The 16397-nt window shown below is 36.2% G+C and overlaps 2 protein-coding genes across 7 annotated transcripts in view; both read left to right on the plus strand.

Annotated features, from left to right (window-relative positions):
* The window catches only part of HP1BP3 (heterochromatin protein 1 binding protein 3), a 483172-nt gene that overhangs the window by 194580 nt on the left and 272195 nt on the right, over positions 1 to 16397 (plus strand). The window lies entirely within an intron of this gene.
* Positions 1 to 16397, plus strand: part of EIF4G3 (eukaryotic translation initiation factor 4 gamma 3) — a 411795-nt gene that overhangs the window by 164849 nt on the left and 230549 nt on the right. For 3 of the 6 annotated variants that reach the window (XM_069079469.1, XM_069079465.1, XM_069079466.1), the window contains exon 4: positions 3472 to 3522. The exons of the other annotated variants lie outside the window; for them this stretch is intronic. The gene's annotated coding sequence lies outside the window, so the exon portion shown is untranslated. The remainder of the gene's footprint in view (positions 1 to 3471; positions 3523 to 16397) is intronic. 6 annotated transcript variants of the gene reach the window in all.

The following is a 16397-nucleotide window of genomic DNA, read 5'->3' on the forward strand; positions in this document are numbered from 1 at the left end:
AAATAGTATGAGTTGCTATTTCCTCTCCAGAACCAATGCCTTGGAGGCCTACAGCTCCTGAAAAGAGGAGAGTCTAGTCAGATCTGGCCAGGTGTGGATAGCCTAGAGCTCTGGGGAATATTTCCTACATTGCATGACTGGCTTATTCTTAAATTGTTTTCTCATCCTTTTAATGATGCAGTTAACATCGAATAACAACCCTGCTGTCTTTTTGAAACTGAGGCTGGCTTTTTATTGATGTCTTCTGTTCTTTACATCTGCGTGATTCGTCCTTCGAGCCTCCCAGAGAGTCATCCCATGTAACGAATGGGAGAAAAAGACAAGCAACAACTTATCAGTGTGCTGAAGAAGTTCAGCAGCGTGTGCAGTGGGTGTCACCCGTGGGCCTCTCATGGCCAGGAAGCACCCTTTCACATTTCTGTTTTCAAGCTGTGCTTGTTGAGCTTTAAAATTTTACTACATTCACTTTTAATGTTGTGCCTGGTTCTCTCTATTTATACTGATGTAGCTACTGCATGTACATTGTTTTCTTGACTGTGCTCACTTCCCTCTTGTGTCATGTCATCTAGATCTTCCCAGACTTCTCTGTATTGGCTACATACATCATTTTTTATAGCACAGTAGTATTCCGTTACATTATATACCACAGTTTCGTACCTATTCCCTAGTTGATGGACATATGCTTTGTTTCTAGTTCTTTGCTATCAGAAAAGGTGCTGCTATACTTTGGTGTGTATAGGAATTTATCATTGGTTTCCTTGGCTTTTGTATAAGTCCAGTAATGGGGTCTTTGGTTCAGAGGTTATGGACATTCTAGTCACTTTATTTGCATAATTCCAAATTGCTTTCAAGAATAGTTCAGAGCTTCATCAACAATGCAATAGGGTGCCTCTCACACTACAGCCCAACTAGCCCTGACCATTGCCATTTTGGGAGGTCTTTTTTTTGCTAATTTGCGGGGTTTGAAATGAAATCTCAAAGATGTTTTGATTTGCTTTTGTTTTATTATTAGTGATTTGAAGCATTCTTTTTTTCTTTCAGAATTTATTTATTTTTACTTTTCAACATTCATTTCCACAAGATTTTAAGTTCCAAATTTTCTTCCCATCTCTCCCTTATCCCCCACCCCAAGATGGCATGCATATTACCTATTACTCCTTCTCCTAGTCTGCCTTCCCTTCTATCCTCCTCTATCTTCCCTCTCACCTCCTTCCCCCTTACGTTCTTGTAGGGCAGGATAGATTTCTACACCTATTGCCTGTTGGAGCCTTCTTTCACGTGGTTTTGAATCCTTTTCAGTTCTTCTTTTGAGAAGAATTTCCTTTTTTATTTCCTTTGACCACTTACCTATTGGAGAATGGCTATTAGTCTTAAATATATTTATTAATTGTTTATATAGTTTGGGTACTAAATCCTTATTAGAAAAATTTGGTACTAAGACTTTTCCCCCCTTTGAATATTCCCATCTTATCCCAGGTGCATTAATTTTGTTTGTTTAGCTTTTCAAAGCTATGTTATCTTTCTTAATTTCCTCTATCCTTTGGTTAAGAGTACATTTCCTTTTATGAAAAGTATATGATCTGTTTCTCTTTTAATTTTTTTCTAGTTTGATCACTGATATTTAGATCATGTATCCATTTATAATGTGGGATATTGTATAATGCATAATGTTGATGTAGTTTCTTCCAGACTGCTTTCCATGTTTCCCAGCAATTTTTATCAAGTGGCAGCTCTTTTATACGAAATGTATTTTTTCTGCTTTCCAAGACATTTAGTATTGAGTTATTTTGTTTCTGAGTCTCCCTTGTTAGATGGTTTTGGTGACTCCTTTATGATAGAGTTTGAACTCTGGAAGCACTATTTTTCCTTTTTTCCTACCTCTCCCTAATTCCCCTTGGTCTAGATCTTTTGTTTTTTAAAAGGAATTCTTTTATTATTTTTATCAAGGTCTAGAAAGTATCCCTTTGGTAATTTTCTTGCATTAAAAGTATAAATTAACTTTGGAAGTATTGTCATTTTAATTATATTGACATGGCCTAGCCATAAACATGGGATATTCCTCCAATTCTTTAAGTTTTCCTTTATTTCTTTAAGGAGTTTTTTGTCGATTAATCCATACAAATATTTTTTATTCTTTGGTAGGTCAGTCTGTAGATATTTTATTCATTTTATAGTTTTTTGAAATGGAATTTCCTTTTCTATTTTTCTTTCTTGGGTTTTGTTATTATTTACAAGTTATTTATGTCATTATTTTTGAGGATTTATTTTTGTAGCCTGCAATTTTGCTGAAGCTTTCAATTATATTAATTAGTATCTTTGCTAGTTCTGTAGAGTTTTCCAAGTTATCAACAAATAATAGTTTTACCTCCCTTTTACCTATCTTTATGTCTTCAATTGCCATTGCAATAAGACATTTACAGAATTATATCAGATCTTAGTGGGGAGACTAAACATCCTTGCTTCATTGCCATATCTATTGAGAAAGCTTCTATTGCATCCATTTTGCATGTGATGCTTGCTTTTGGTTTTAGATGCATGCTTATTATGATATTAAAAAAGGTCACTATGCCTATCCTTTGTAGGAGTTTTGCCATGAAAAAATACTGTACTTTGTCAGACTTTTTGCATCTATTGAGATCATGTTCTAGAATTTTTTATTTTTAATATGATTAATTATATTGATTGTTTTAAAATGCTGTATTATTTGCATCTCTGGTATAAATCCCACTTGATGATAATGAATAATTCTTGGTTAAACATAGCCTGTTTATTTTATTTAAAATTTTTTAGTCAATATTCTTTAATGATATTGGTCTAGAATTGTCCTTCTGTCTTTCCCTGGTTTAGGCATTAGAATGAAATTTTCTAATAAAAGGATTCTAGTAGGGGACTTTCTTTCTCAGTTTTTGAAATAATTTGCAAAGTACTGGTACTAGTTGTTCTTTAAAAGTTGGATACAGTTCTCCTGTGAATCCATCAGCCCCAGAAGTTTTTGTTTTTTGTTTTGGTACTTCTTCTACAGTTACATCTATTTCCTTTTCTGAGATTGAGTTATTTAAGATCTTTAACTGACCTTCTTAAACATTAGGTATTTTATATTTTTGAAGGTAATCATCTTTTGAGTTTACAGTTTTGTTAGCATATAGCTGTACATATTATGTTCTTATTATTTTTATCCTGATTTTTTTTTGTGATTTCATCTTGATCATTTGCTATTTTATTGATTTTATTTTCTGCCCTTTTTAATCAGATTTGCTAAAGATTTATCAATTTTTTTAGTCTTTTCAAAGAACTAGATTTTAGATTTATTATTTATATATTTTTGTTTCTATTTACTTCTCCTCTAATGTTCAGTATCTCCTCTTTTGTGCTTATTTTAGGTTTGTTTATTTGTTGGCTTTCTTATTTTTTAATGCATATTCAGTTCATTAATCTTCTCTTTTTCTATTTTGTTTTAATGTATGTTTGTAGAGATATGATTTTTCCCCTGAGGACTCCTTTAGCTGCATCCCCGAAATTTTGGTATGTTGTTTCATCATTATCATTTTCTTTCACATAATTATTAATTGTTTCTATGATTTGTTCTTTGACTCATTCATTATTTAGGATTTCCTTGTTAAATCTCCATTTAGGTTTGTGATTTTTGTTTGTGGTCCCTCAACCAAAGATTGTTTTTACTGTGTTATAACCTTTAAAGGATGTATTAGCTATTTCTGTTTCTTTACACTTGTTTGCAACATCTTTGTTTCATAATATATGGTCAGTTTTCATAAAACATTTCATTTTGTTATGAAGAATATGTATATTCTTTTGCTGTTTCATTTATATATCATAAGTCTTTTAGCTCTAGTTTGTCCAGAAATTTGTTCAATTCTGTATTTTCCCTTTTGATTATCTTTTTGTTAGACTTATCTAAAACCAGGACAGGAATATTGTAGTCTCCTGCCACTATTGTGTTACTATCCTTGTCTTCCTATAGCTCACTTAATGTTTATTTTGTGAATTTGGATGCTAAGACATTTGAAGTATATAAATTTATTACTGATAATGATTTTTTGCCAGGACCCTTTTCACTATAATGTAGTTTCATGTTTGTGCCTTCTTATTTTAATTTAATTTTTTTCTTTGTTAGATAACATGATTGTATTTCCTGCTTTTTTAGATTCACGTGATGCATAGTGAATTTTTTTCCTTTCCCTTCAGTTTTTTTTTTGGGGGGGAGATGTATCTTTACTTTTTTAATGTCTTTCTTATAAGCAAGAGATTGTAGAGTTTTGTTTTCTTATTATGTAATATGTTTTTTTTTAATTGAACTGTTTAATCCATTCACATTTAAAGTTGTGAGAGTTATGTTTATATTTTCTTTGGTTTATCTCCAATATTAGTGGGGGGGTTTTCACTCTTGCTGTGAATATGAGACTATGTTCCTCAAGTTATTTTAATTATTCTTTTTTAATGTGGCTCTGTTCCCAAAGGCTCTTTTCCCCTCACCACTGATCCCTTCCTAATTAATTAGCCCTTTGGGGGTTTTAGTTATTCCTTTTTCTTTTCAGCTTTTATCTAGTTATTTGATTCTCTCTTTTATTCCTCTCAGTCAAGTAGATTTCCTCTTCCCCTCTTCAAGTAATTTTATTCATTAGTTTTTTAAATTTTATTTTTTTGAGTAATCTTTTCCAGGGAGAGTTTCTCTTACTTTCTTCATATCCATCTTCTCTTTCTGTCTATTCTATTGTTGTTTGTTTGTTTTGTCTTTTTGGAGGAGGGATGGCAGGGCAATTGGGGTTAAGTGACTTGACCAAGGTCACACGGCTAGTAAGTGTTAAGTGTCTGAGGTCAGATTTGAACTCAGGTCCTCCTGACTCCAGGGCGGTACTCTATTGCACCACCTAGCTGCCCCTATTTCTGTCTACTGTAGACCAGCCCCTATAATTATGCAGTCTCTGTTTTCTATATTTCTCATGGAATTATACCTTCTAAGCTCTCCATTCTGGGCTCTCCCCTCTTGACAGTTTCTGTTGCTGCCTCATAGAATTTGCCTTCAGGATTCACCTTTTCCATTTTGCCTCAAAAGCCATTTCCTGAAGGTGACAGATACTGCCCTTCTGTAGGAAATTCTCTTTTTGTGTACATTTAAAATGAAGTTTCTTACTGGTGTCTCTATGTTGCTGTTGCTATCCTTGGCTGCTGCATTAATTTACCGTTCCTGCATTTCGTTTGTCTGGGGTATTTGAGAAGCAAATAATCTCTCTCAAGGTCTGTTTTTTCCCCTCTAAGAATGCTTCAAATGCTTGCTTAATACTGAAAGTTCATTTTTTTTTTCTTCTAGTTATGGTTAAGCTCAAACTTGTAGGATAAGTAAATCAGCAATATTCTGAGATCCTTTAGTCTTTGGAATATATTATTCCTTTCTCTCCTGTGTCTTCTTGTAGGTACAGAATAGTCTTGCATTATTTGAATTTGCTTCCCCTTGTATTTCAAGGTTTTTCTCCTGATGGCTTTCCTAACTTGTTCCTGAAATGAATTGTTACATTTAATCAATGTGTGTTTTTAAGTTTGTAGCCCTGGTATTTTTTTCCCCTGGAGGTGATCTACAAATTCTTTCAATTACTATTTAATTTTCTATGTTGAGAAGTTCTAGGCAGTTTTCTTGTATTATTTCCTGTATTATGATGTTAAAGTTTTTTTTTTTCTATCATGTTCTTCTGTGAGGCCTGTGATCCTTAGATTGTTTCCGTGCATATTGTCTTTCTAGATCAGCACGTTTTCCTTTCATATCATTATTTTTGCTTATGTTTTTCTAGATTGCTCTTCACTCCTGTGTATTTGCATTTCCAGTCTATTCTTTCTTTTGTTTCTTGGGTGAGCCTTGTTATAGTAGATTCTAGTTTTTCTCTTCTTCTCATTATTTTTGCTAAGTAGGACATATATTTTGCTGTCATAATTCTCATTTCTCTTTTAGGCCTAATAAGAATAGCATGTTATCGTTCCACATTCTCTTTGAATTCCATAGAGTCTCCTGTCTCATTGAATCTTAGATCATTTTCCTTTTTTGTTTTATAGTATTTATTCATCGTTGTCAGAATTCATTTGCTAGATTTGGAGGTCATATTTACTTCTGTTAATTTATCTGCTTGTGTTTAAGGTCTTGAATTTGCCTCTTCTTGAGAATTTTGGCACTTTTAGTCTTTTGTTTTCCTTATTATTAACTTTCTGACTCTGACTCCTTCTATTCCGATTGTAGTTTCTTTGGGGCTAATTTGTTTTATACAGTTGAATAGGCAGAACTGGTCCTAGCTGTTTATGGAGTAATTTCCCCCTGGCATAGTAGACTGTGCCTACACCTTGCCTTGTCCTGGGGTCCTTTCCTGCTACTTTTGTTCCCTAGTTTTCAGTCCTGGCACTGGCACTGGCATTTTTGTGGTCTAAGTCTCTGGAGCTCTCAGAGATGGGCTGTTGTATGATGTGCTGGGGAGCTCAAGATTGAGGTTGGTCTCTGCCCTGCGAGGGATGGTTCAGTTCTGTTGTACACAGGCAGGGGCAGCTAGTGGGGCTGTGCTGCTGGTCGTGAGGTGGTGAGAAGTGGGAAGGGAATTTGGTGCAGGTGTCAGTTAGTGGATTTCTTTTTTATTATGTAGTCCTTTGGAATCTGGGTGTCCTAAATCATAGAGACAGCTGACATTTCTTTGTCTTTTGTGCATAATTTCTGTTTGGGAAAGGCTCAAGAGGTAGAGAGGATGAAAGAAAATGTCTAGTCCTGCATTTTGTTCATCTTGTGACCTAGATTCTTTCTAGGGTTTTTAGCATAAATGAGTGTGGGACATTGTTAAAAGCCTTTTATTCATCTCTTGAGAAAATCATGTGATTTTAGATGTTTTGGTTTTTAGGATGATTAATTATGTTGATTGTTTTCCTAATGTTGAACCATCCTTGCAGCCCTGGTGCTAATCCAACTTGGAGTTCACAGAACACCAGGCCTGGAATCAGGAAGGCCTCAATTTAAATCTAGCCTCAAGATTCTTGCTAGTTATATGACCTTGGGCCAGTCACTTCACCTTTGCCTCAGTTTACTTATCTGTAAAATGAGGATGATAATAGAACCTGCCTCACAGGATTGTTGTAAGGATCAAATCGAATAACATATGAAGTACTTTTGCAAACCTGAAAGTACTATATAAATTTTATGTAATATCAAATTATTATACATAATAATAATTATTTTCGATTTAAATTTCTGTTGTTTACTAAACTAGTGGATGAATGGTCTTTTTTTTGGTAACTGAATTAATTTGAATATTGGAATATAAATGCATCACCTATAGACTCAGAAAGCATTTTTTAGACAACCCTAGTAGCAGATAGGACAAAATGGATGACAGATGGCTTGTCCCACTCCCACGTGGCTTTATTTTTTTCTGTTAGGTCTCTATATTTTAAAAGCTTTTTATCCCATATAGTTTGGCAATTCTGAGTGTTTATTATGGCTCCATATAATAAGCAATGCTGTTCTTAAATTTTAATGGCATTTCCAGATGGTGGTGGGCCTCACTTCTCTCTTGATTTATTTATTTAATGCTCAAGGATATCTCAGTATTTGTACTGGTAGTATGGAGACTTGTTATCTGTCAGTTTGTAAAGTATAGTGAGCTTCTAGTATATAATCTTAACCATTTGATTGTATTTTTTCTCATAGATGCTAAACTTTTGTAACCTGAAGTAAATATGTTTCAGTTTTTGTCATAATCTATATTGATGGATACGTACAACTTCCTTAAGAATTATCTTTTTAAAAAATTCATTAAAATTTACCAATCATATGTAAAATATTTTATTTTTTTCAAATGCTTTATTAACTTCTGATCCACATCACCCATTTCTGCCAGATTTTGAGTTACAAATTCTCTCCCCCCTCTTCCCCCACCCACCAATCCAAAATAGCAATCCCCCAGGATACCCTCTCCTCCAATCTGCTCTCTCCCACACCCCTCCCGACTTTTCCAGTGGATCTCTATGCCCCAGTGCCTGTATATCTTATTTCCCAATTACATGTAAAATAGCATTAATAATGGTATATATATTTGAGTATTTGATTTTAAAACTTTGAACTCCAGATTCATTCCCCTCCTCCCCCGTCACCCACCCTCACTGGGAAGACAAGCAGTTCAGTATAGGTTGTACATGTGTAGCTAATGCAAAACAATAACATAGTAGATATATTGTAAAAGACTGACTATACTTCCCCTCCTCCCATCCCACCTCCTACCTGCTCTACTCTCCACCCTGATCCCATCCCCTTTCATAAGTGGGTGCCTCCAACCTCCCTCCCACCAAGCCCGCCCTCCCTCCCATCCCCTTCCCCCCCTATTCTCCTGGAGGGTGAGATACCCTATTCAGTGTGTACTTCATTCCCTTCCCAAGCCAAACTCAATGGAAATAAGGTTGGCCCATTCCCCCTTGTCCTCCTATTCCTCCCCACCACTGCAACCATTTTCCCTTGCCTCTTCTATATGAGATAGTTTACCCCATTCTGTCTCTCCCCATCTCCTCTCATTATATTCCTCTCTCAGCTCTTCATTTCACCTTTTAAGTATCATCCCTTCCTGTTAAATTGGTCCTGTGCCCTCTATCTATGTATAGCTGTAAATATATATGCACACATTCACATATGTATTCATATGCCCATAAACCCTCATATATAGACATATATATGTATATATTTCTATTCCCTTCAACTGCTAAGAAAAGTTTCATAAGTTACAATTATTGTTTTTCCATGTAGGAATGTTAATAGATCAACTTTGATAAGTTCCTTATGATTTCTTTTCCCTGTTTACCTTCTCATGCTTCTCTTGCTTCTTGTATCTGAATGTCAAATTTTCTATTCAACTCTGGTTTTTTCAGCAAGAATGCTTGAAAGTCCTCTATTCCACTGAATGACCATATTTTCCCCTGAAACATGATACTCATTTTTGCTGGGTAGGTGACTCTTGTTTTTAATCCCAGCTCCTTTGACCTCCGGAATATCATATTCCAAGCCTTTTGATCCCTCAGTGTAGAAGCTGCCAGATCCTGTGTTATCCTGATTGTGTTTCCACAATATTCAAACTGTTTCTTCCTGGCTGCTTGTAATATTCTCTCCTTAATCTGGGAATTCCGGAACCTGGGTATAATATTCCTAGGAGTTTTATTTTGGGGATCTTTTTTTAGGAGGTGATCGGTGGATTCTTTTGACCTCTATTTTGCCCTCTGGTTCTAAAACATCAGGGCAGTTTTCTTTGAGAATTTCCTGGAGGATGATTTCTAGGTTCTTACTTTGATCATGGCTTTCAGGTAGTCCAATAATTTTTAAATTGTCTCTCCTGGATCTATTTTCCAGGTCAGTGGTTTTTCCCATGAGATATTTCACATTGCCTTCTATTCTTTCATTTGTTTGGATCTGTTTAACAGAATCTTGATTTCTCATAAAGTCATTAGCTTCCATTTTCTCCAGTCTAATTCTGAAGCAATGATTCTCCTCAGTGAGCTTTTGAGATTCTTCTTCCATCTGGCAAATTTGGCTTTTTAAGGCGTTCTTCTCCTCATGCCTTTTTGAGCCTCTTTTGCCATTTAAGTCATTCTGTTTGTTTTTTTTTTTTTTAAAGCAGTCGGGGTAAGTAACTTGCTAAAGCTTACATGGCCACTTATTTCTGGGTGTGGTGCTAAGTGTCTGAGCCCGGATTCGATCCCCAGGTCATCCCAACACTGGGGCTGGTGCTCTTACTCGCTGAGCCACCTGGCCGCCCCTAAGCAATTGGGGTTAAGTAACTTACTCAAGGTTACACAGCCAGGTGTTTCTGGGTAGGTAAGTGTCTGAGCCCGGATTCAGTCCCCAGGTCATCCTGACACTGGGGCTGGGGCTCTTACTCACTGTGCTACCTGGCAATCCCAGTCAATCTGTTTTTAAAAGTGTTATTTTCCTCAGTCAGGCTGTTGAGTTGCATTTCATAATTTTCTTGGATTGTTCTCATTTCTCTTCCCAATTTTTCCTCCACTTCTCTCATCTGTTTCTTAAGGTTCTCTATGGCCTATAACCAGCTCATATTTTCCTTTGAAGCTTTTAGTGCTGGAGTTCTGACTTCACTGTCTTCTTCCTGTTCCATGCTTTGCTCCTTTTTGTCCCCAAAGTAGGAATGTAATGTTGGAATCTTCTGTCTGCTTTGTTTCCTTTGCCTGGTCATGTCGCCCCTCTGTCACTTGACCCCTGGGCTTTTTGCAACAGTAGGACTCTGCCACCAGACAGGGGAGCTTTCGTCCCAAATGCTGGGGTTTTATCAGTTGCCGGAGGTATTAGATGGGTGCTCTCTCTGAGGTCTCCACAAGCTCTGGCAAGCTGGACACCCCCCCCCCCCCCAGGACCCCCACCCTAGACTGCAATCCAGATCCAAGCAGGTTAAAGCAAGAGCGATTACCCCTCTTACTGGTGCTTGGTCTCCCTACACTCTACAGGCCAGGAGCTGAAGCTGTCATGTGGCGCTGGCTGGCTGTGCCAGTGCCTTAGTGGCTTCTTGCCCCAGGGCAAAAACCAAGCACTCCCACTTACTGGGTCCCAAAGTCCAGACTGCACTGACCTTTTACTTTGTCCTTCACATCTATGTGTTGATAAATCTGGAAATGGCCACAGCTCCTGCTGATCTTGTGTCAGGCCCGCCCTGGGGCTAAAGCCTGGGTGTGGGGCAGTGCTCAGCTCCCAGAGCTGGCTGATTCCTGCTGGCCTGCCAGGCTGTCCTTAGGGGGAGGTTAGCTTCTGTGTGTCAATTTGTGGGTTCTGCAGCTCCAAACTTTGTTTAGAGTTCCCTTTTCACATGGATTGGGGAAGGTGGAAGCTGGAGCAGCGGGGAGGTCCTGCTTCTACTCTGCCATCTTGGCTCCTCCCCCATATGTAAAATATTTTAAATAATTTTTTTTTCTCCAAATTTTGAGTTTCAAGCTCCTTTTCTCCTTCTCTTTCCTCATTGAGAAGGCAAGGAATTTGATTTCAATTGTACATGTGAGGTCATGCAAAACTTATTTCTGTATTAGTCTTTTTTAATTTTTATTTTTTTGGGTTTTTGGAGGGCAGTTGGGGTTAAGTGACTTGCCCAAAGTCATAAGGCTAGTAAGTGTGTCAAGTGGCTGGATTTGAACTCAGATACTCCTGACTCCAGGGCCGGTGCTCTATTCACTGCGCCACCTAGCCACTCCCAAGTATTAGTCATGTTTCAAAATAAAACAAAAATAAAGTAAGAAAGTATGCTTCAGTCTGCATTCAGAGTTCATTAGTTCTCTCTCTGGAGGTGGATAGCAGTTTTCATTATGATTACTGTTGGATTATCTTGGATCATTGTTTCAATCAGAGTAGCTAAGTCACAGTTTATCATCTTTAAAATATTACTGTTACTGTATACATTGTTCTTCTGCTCATTTCACTTTACATCAATTTATGTAAGTCTTCCTAGGTTTTTCTGATATCATTCTGCTCCTCATTTCTTATTGCACAAAAGTATTCCATCACAGGGATATACCACAATTTTTTAGCCATTCCCCAATTGATGGGCATCTGCTCAATTTCCAGTTCTTTGCCACCACAGAAAGTGCTGCTACAAAAATTTCTTTACAAATAGGTACTTTCCCCTTTTCTTTGATCTCTTTGTTATACAGACCTAGCAGTGGTATTGTTGGGTCAAAGGCTATGCACAATTTTGTAGCCCTTTGGGTAGAGTTCCAAATTGTTTTCTAGAATGGTTGGACTAGGAAGAGGATTCTGAGAAGAGGATGGAATAGGTCAGAAAATTCCAAACTCTCAATATCTTCCCCCACAAAAGAGTTAAAATAGCACCTTAGGGCAAACAAATAGTGGGTGGAGATAATTAAGAACAGGGATATAACTGGGGTCCTCCTTCAGGACAATTTGAGAAGATCAGAAGAAAAATCCCACACTGTGAGTAGGTTCTGTTTTAATAGCAAATGGGTAGCCTCTTAAACAACCAGTGGCAAGCCCTGGGGTTAGTTGGTTTGAGAGGCTGTCTGAGCCTCTGGAACTTTTACCCCTGGGATAGTGAGGGGAATTGGCACTTCTGAGTCCAGGAAGATCAAGGGAACCTCTACTGATCAGGAAGGCCAGACCCAGCCAGCTGTGCTGCAAAGAGCAGGGGGGGCCGAAGGAACCAGGACTTGCTGAGTGAGTGCTGAAGCAATAGGGCAGAAAGCCCCTGGCTGTGAGCACTTACTGGAGGCTGGAGGTTTGATTTTGGTTTCAGGCTAGAGGTAAGAACTGAAGATCTGAAGAAAGAGGCACCATTTCCCATGCCCCAGGGCAAGAGGTGATTATAAATAATTAAGTTGTCACAACAACCCCCCACCCTCCCAACAGGCAGAGGACAAAGAATCCAACCATAGAAACCTATTATTGTAATACAGGTGACTGGGCTTCATCTTCAGAGGAGGAAATTGAAGTAAAGAAAACCCCCAATAAGTAACATCAAATGGTCACCTGCCCAAAAAGAATTTATACAAGACCTTAAAAAAAAAAATCAAATGACAGAGATGGAGAAAAAACTAAAAAAGAAAATAAGAATGATCCAAGAAAAACAAGGGTATGAAAAAAAAGTTAAGTAGAAAAGGAGGTCCAGAATCTCAAGGAAGAAATTGATACATTGAAAATTAGAATTGGACAAAGTGAAACCAGTGAAATTATAAGAGATCAAGAAATGATTAAACAAAATATGAATAATGAAAAAATAGAAGAGAAAGTGAAACATCTCATAAGAAAAACAACAGATTTGGAGAATAGATCAAAAAGAGAAAATATAAAAATAATTGGACTAACTGAAAGGATCATTAAAATAATCTTGATATAATGTACTGATCTTATTTTTGGTATACAGTGTGAGATAATGGTCTATGAGTAGTTTCTGCCAAATTGCTTTCCAGTTTTCCCAGCAATTTTTGTCAGATGTTGAGTTCTTACCCCCAAAGTTTGCATCTTTGGATTCATGATATAATTTAAGAAAAATGTCCTGAAGCATTAGAAAAGGGCGGGAAAGTAGAAATAGAAAAAATCCATTGATCACCACTTAAAAGACATCCTATGAGGAAAGCTCATAGCAATATCATAGTCATATTCCAAAACCCCCAGCTCAAAGAAAAACTATTAAAAAGATCAAAATTAAAACAATTTAAATATGAAGGTGCTACATTTAGAATTACACAAGACCTAGCCCCAGAGACATTAAAGGACCACAGGTCTTGGAACACAGCATATCAAAGAAGAAAAGAACTGGGACTCTGGCCAAAAATATCATACCCTGCAAAGTTAACTATTATCTTGAATGAAAAAAAAAATGAACATTTGATAAACTCTCAGATTTTGAAGACTTTGTTAAAAAAAAAAATCCTGAAGTTGATAGATGATTCGACATACAAGAACCAATATAAATACAAGGTGTATAACAGGGACGGATTAAAAAGGATCCATAAGGGCAGACTGTTTGCTTTTTATGTATGTAAAATGTAAAATTTATGTTTAAGATTCTTACTAATGATTGGCTAGTTTATAAGAAAGATTGGGAAAACCTGGGCATGCTATGAATTTAAAAAGTAAAACAATTTAGGAACAGCTAAGAAGAGTAATTATTGTATACAAATGATGTGTAAGAGGAAGAACTGATACGTGGGAATTAGACGGGGGAGGAGGGCTGGTAGTCCTGGTAACCTACTTTCCTGGGGAACGTATATACGAGAGAACAATGCATATATATTTAAAAGAGTATAGGAGTCTTCTAAATTGAAAACAAATAGGATGGCAGGGGCCTAGGGAGGGGGGAGAGGACAAGGGAGGGATCTTTAGAGGGGAGGGTGAGAGAATAGGTAAATAGGGGTATAGAAGGGTGTTTAGATTTATGGGAATTGGAGGATAGGGGAGAGGGTAAGGTAGTGGGTAAAAATAAAATAGAGGAGGCAGGAGGGATGGGAAATAAGAGATATGCATATACATTATAACAAAGATCAGGAGTGGAATAGGTTTGGGAATGTATATGTCTGTAAATGTATGTATATATCTATAGCTATGGAGAGACATCTAAACTTTATTGTAGCCTTCTGGAAAGGTTTGGGGGGAGGGGAAAAAAGAACAAAGTAAAAAAATGCACAGCAGAGAACAAAAGAAAACTTACAAGGAAGCAAACAAAAGATGGACAATTCTCAACACGAGTATTATTTATCACATAGGCTTTCTTGAAATGAAAATTTATTGTTATGTATGTATTTTGAATCCTCTCTTATGTTCTGCTATGCACATGACCTGCTTTTATTCCTTTCTAACTTTGTATTTAAGTTCTAATATAAGTTTATGGTATTTTTTTTTTCCTTTTCTATTCCCTATTTGTGTTCTTGTGTTTGTGTCTAAAATAAAATTTTCAGGGGAAAAAATCTTTGGATTAGTTCACAACTCCACCAACAGGTCATTGGTGTCTCCATTTTTTCCACATCTCATCCAGCATTTGTCATTTTCCTTGACTTTCATGTTTGCCAGTCTGACAGGTGTAAGGTAGTATCTGAAAATTATGTTTTAATGTACATCTCTGCAATTTAGAGGATTATTTTTTTCATATGACTATCAGTAGTTTTAATTTCTTCTGAAAACTGCCTGTTCATGTCCTTCAATATTTACCAACTGTAAAATGGTTCTTTTTTAAATTTTTTTTATAAATTTGGCTTAGTTCCCTATCTGAGTGAGAAACGAGACCTTTATCAGAGAAATTTCCTGGAAATTCCCCCCATTTACTGTTTCACTTCTAATTTTAGCTACATTAATTTTGTTCTTGTAAAAGCTTTTTAATTTCATGTAGTCAGAATTGTTTATTTTACTTCCTGTATTTTCCTCTATCTTGTTTGGTCATAAACTCTTTCTTATCCATAGATCTGACAGGTAAACTATTCCATGCTCTCCTAATTTACTTATGATATCAACCTTTATGTCTAAATCATTTATCCATTTTGATCTTATTTTTGGTATACAGTGTGAGATAATGGTCTATGAGTAGTTTCCACCAAGTTGCTTCCCAGTTTTCCCAGCAATTTTTGTCAGATGTTGAGTTCTTACCCCCAAAGTTTGCATCTTTGGATTCATGAAACAGTAGATCACTATGGTCATTTACTACTGTGTATTGTGTACCTAATCTATTCCACTGATCACTGATTGTTTCTTAGCCAGTACACATTGTTTTGATGATTACCATTTTGTAATGTAGTTTGAAATCTGAAGCTGCTAAGGCCACCTTCCTTCATATTTTTTTTCTGTTGAATTCCTTTGATGTTCTAGACCTTTTGTTCATCAGATGAATTTCATTCCTATTTTTTCTAACTCTATAAAAAATTCTTTGGTAGTTTGATTGATATGGTGCTGAATAAGTATATTAACTTAGGTAAAAGTATAATTTTTATTCTATCACCTCAGCCTACCCATGAGCAAATATTTCTCCAGTTGTTTAGATCTGACTTTATTTGTGCAAAGTCTTTTATAATTGTGTTCATATAGTCCTATGGTTTGTTTTGGCAGGTAGACTCCCAAGTATTTTTTGTTTACAGGTATATTAATTGTAATTTCTCTATCTATTCCTGCCAGGTTTTATTGGTAGTATATAGAAATGTTGATGATTTATGTGAATTTATTTTACATCTTGTAACTTTGATGACATTAATTGTCACAGCTAGTTGATTCTCTAGGGTTCTCTGAGGATACTATCATATCATGTGTATGTATTCTTTTTCTTGTCTTACTGCTGTAGCTAGCATATCTTATACAATGTTGAACAATAGTGGTGATGACAGACCTAGTTGCTTCACTTATGATTTATTTGGGAATTCTTCATGTTTATCCCAGATAATGACTCACTTAGATTGTCAGATTTATTGGCATGTAATTGGACAAAATAACTCCTAATCATTGCTTTATCTTCACTGGTTTCACAAGTTTATCTTCACTGGTGGTACATTCACCCTTTCTATTTTTGACATTAGTAATTTGGCTTTCTTCTAAATCAAATTGACCAATGACTAATCAGTTTTATTGGGTTTTTCCCCCCATAAAAGTTGCTTCTAGTTTTATTTAATTTGCTGCTTTTTTACTTTCAGTTTTATTGATCTCTGCTTTGATTTTCAGGATTCTCAGACATTTTACAAAAAGTTCCATTGATTCCTATGCTTTCTAGTGTTTTTAATAGGAAAGAGTATTGTGTTTTATCAAAGGCTTTTTTCTGCATATGTTGATATAATTATGTGGTTCTTGTTATTTTTATTGACATAGTAAGCTGTGCTGATAGTTTCCCTAATATTGAACTAACCCTCCATTTCTGGTATAAATGCCACCTATTTATAGTGTATTG

The sequence above is a fragment of the Petaurus breviceps genome, unplaced genomic scaffold, assembly GCF_028583685.1.
Source record: "Petaurus breviceps papuanus isolate PSGF00001 unplaced genomic scaffold, PetGlider_PUasm1.0 91041, whole genome shotgun sequence".
NCBI lineage: Eukaryota > Metazoa > Chordata > Mammalia > Diprotodontia > Petauridae > Petaurus > Petaurus breviceps.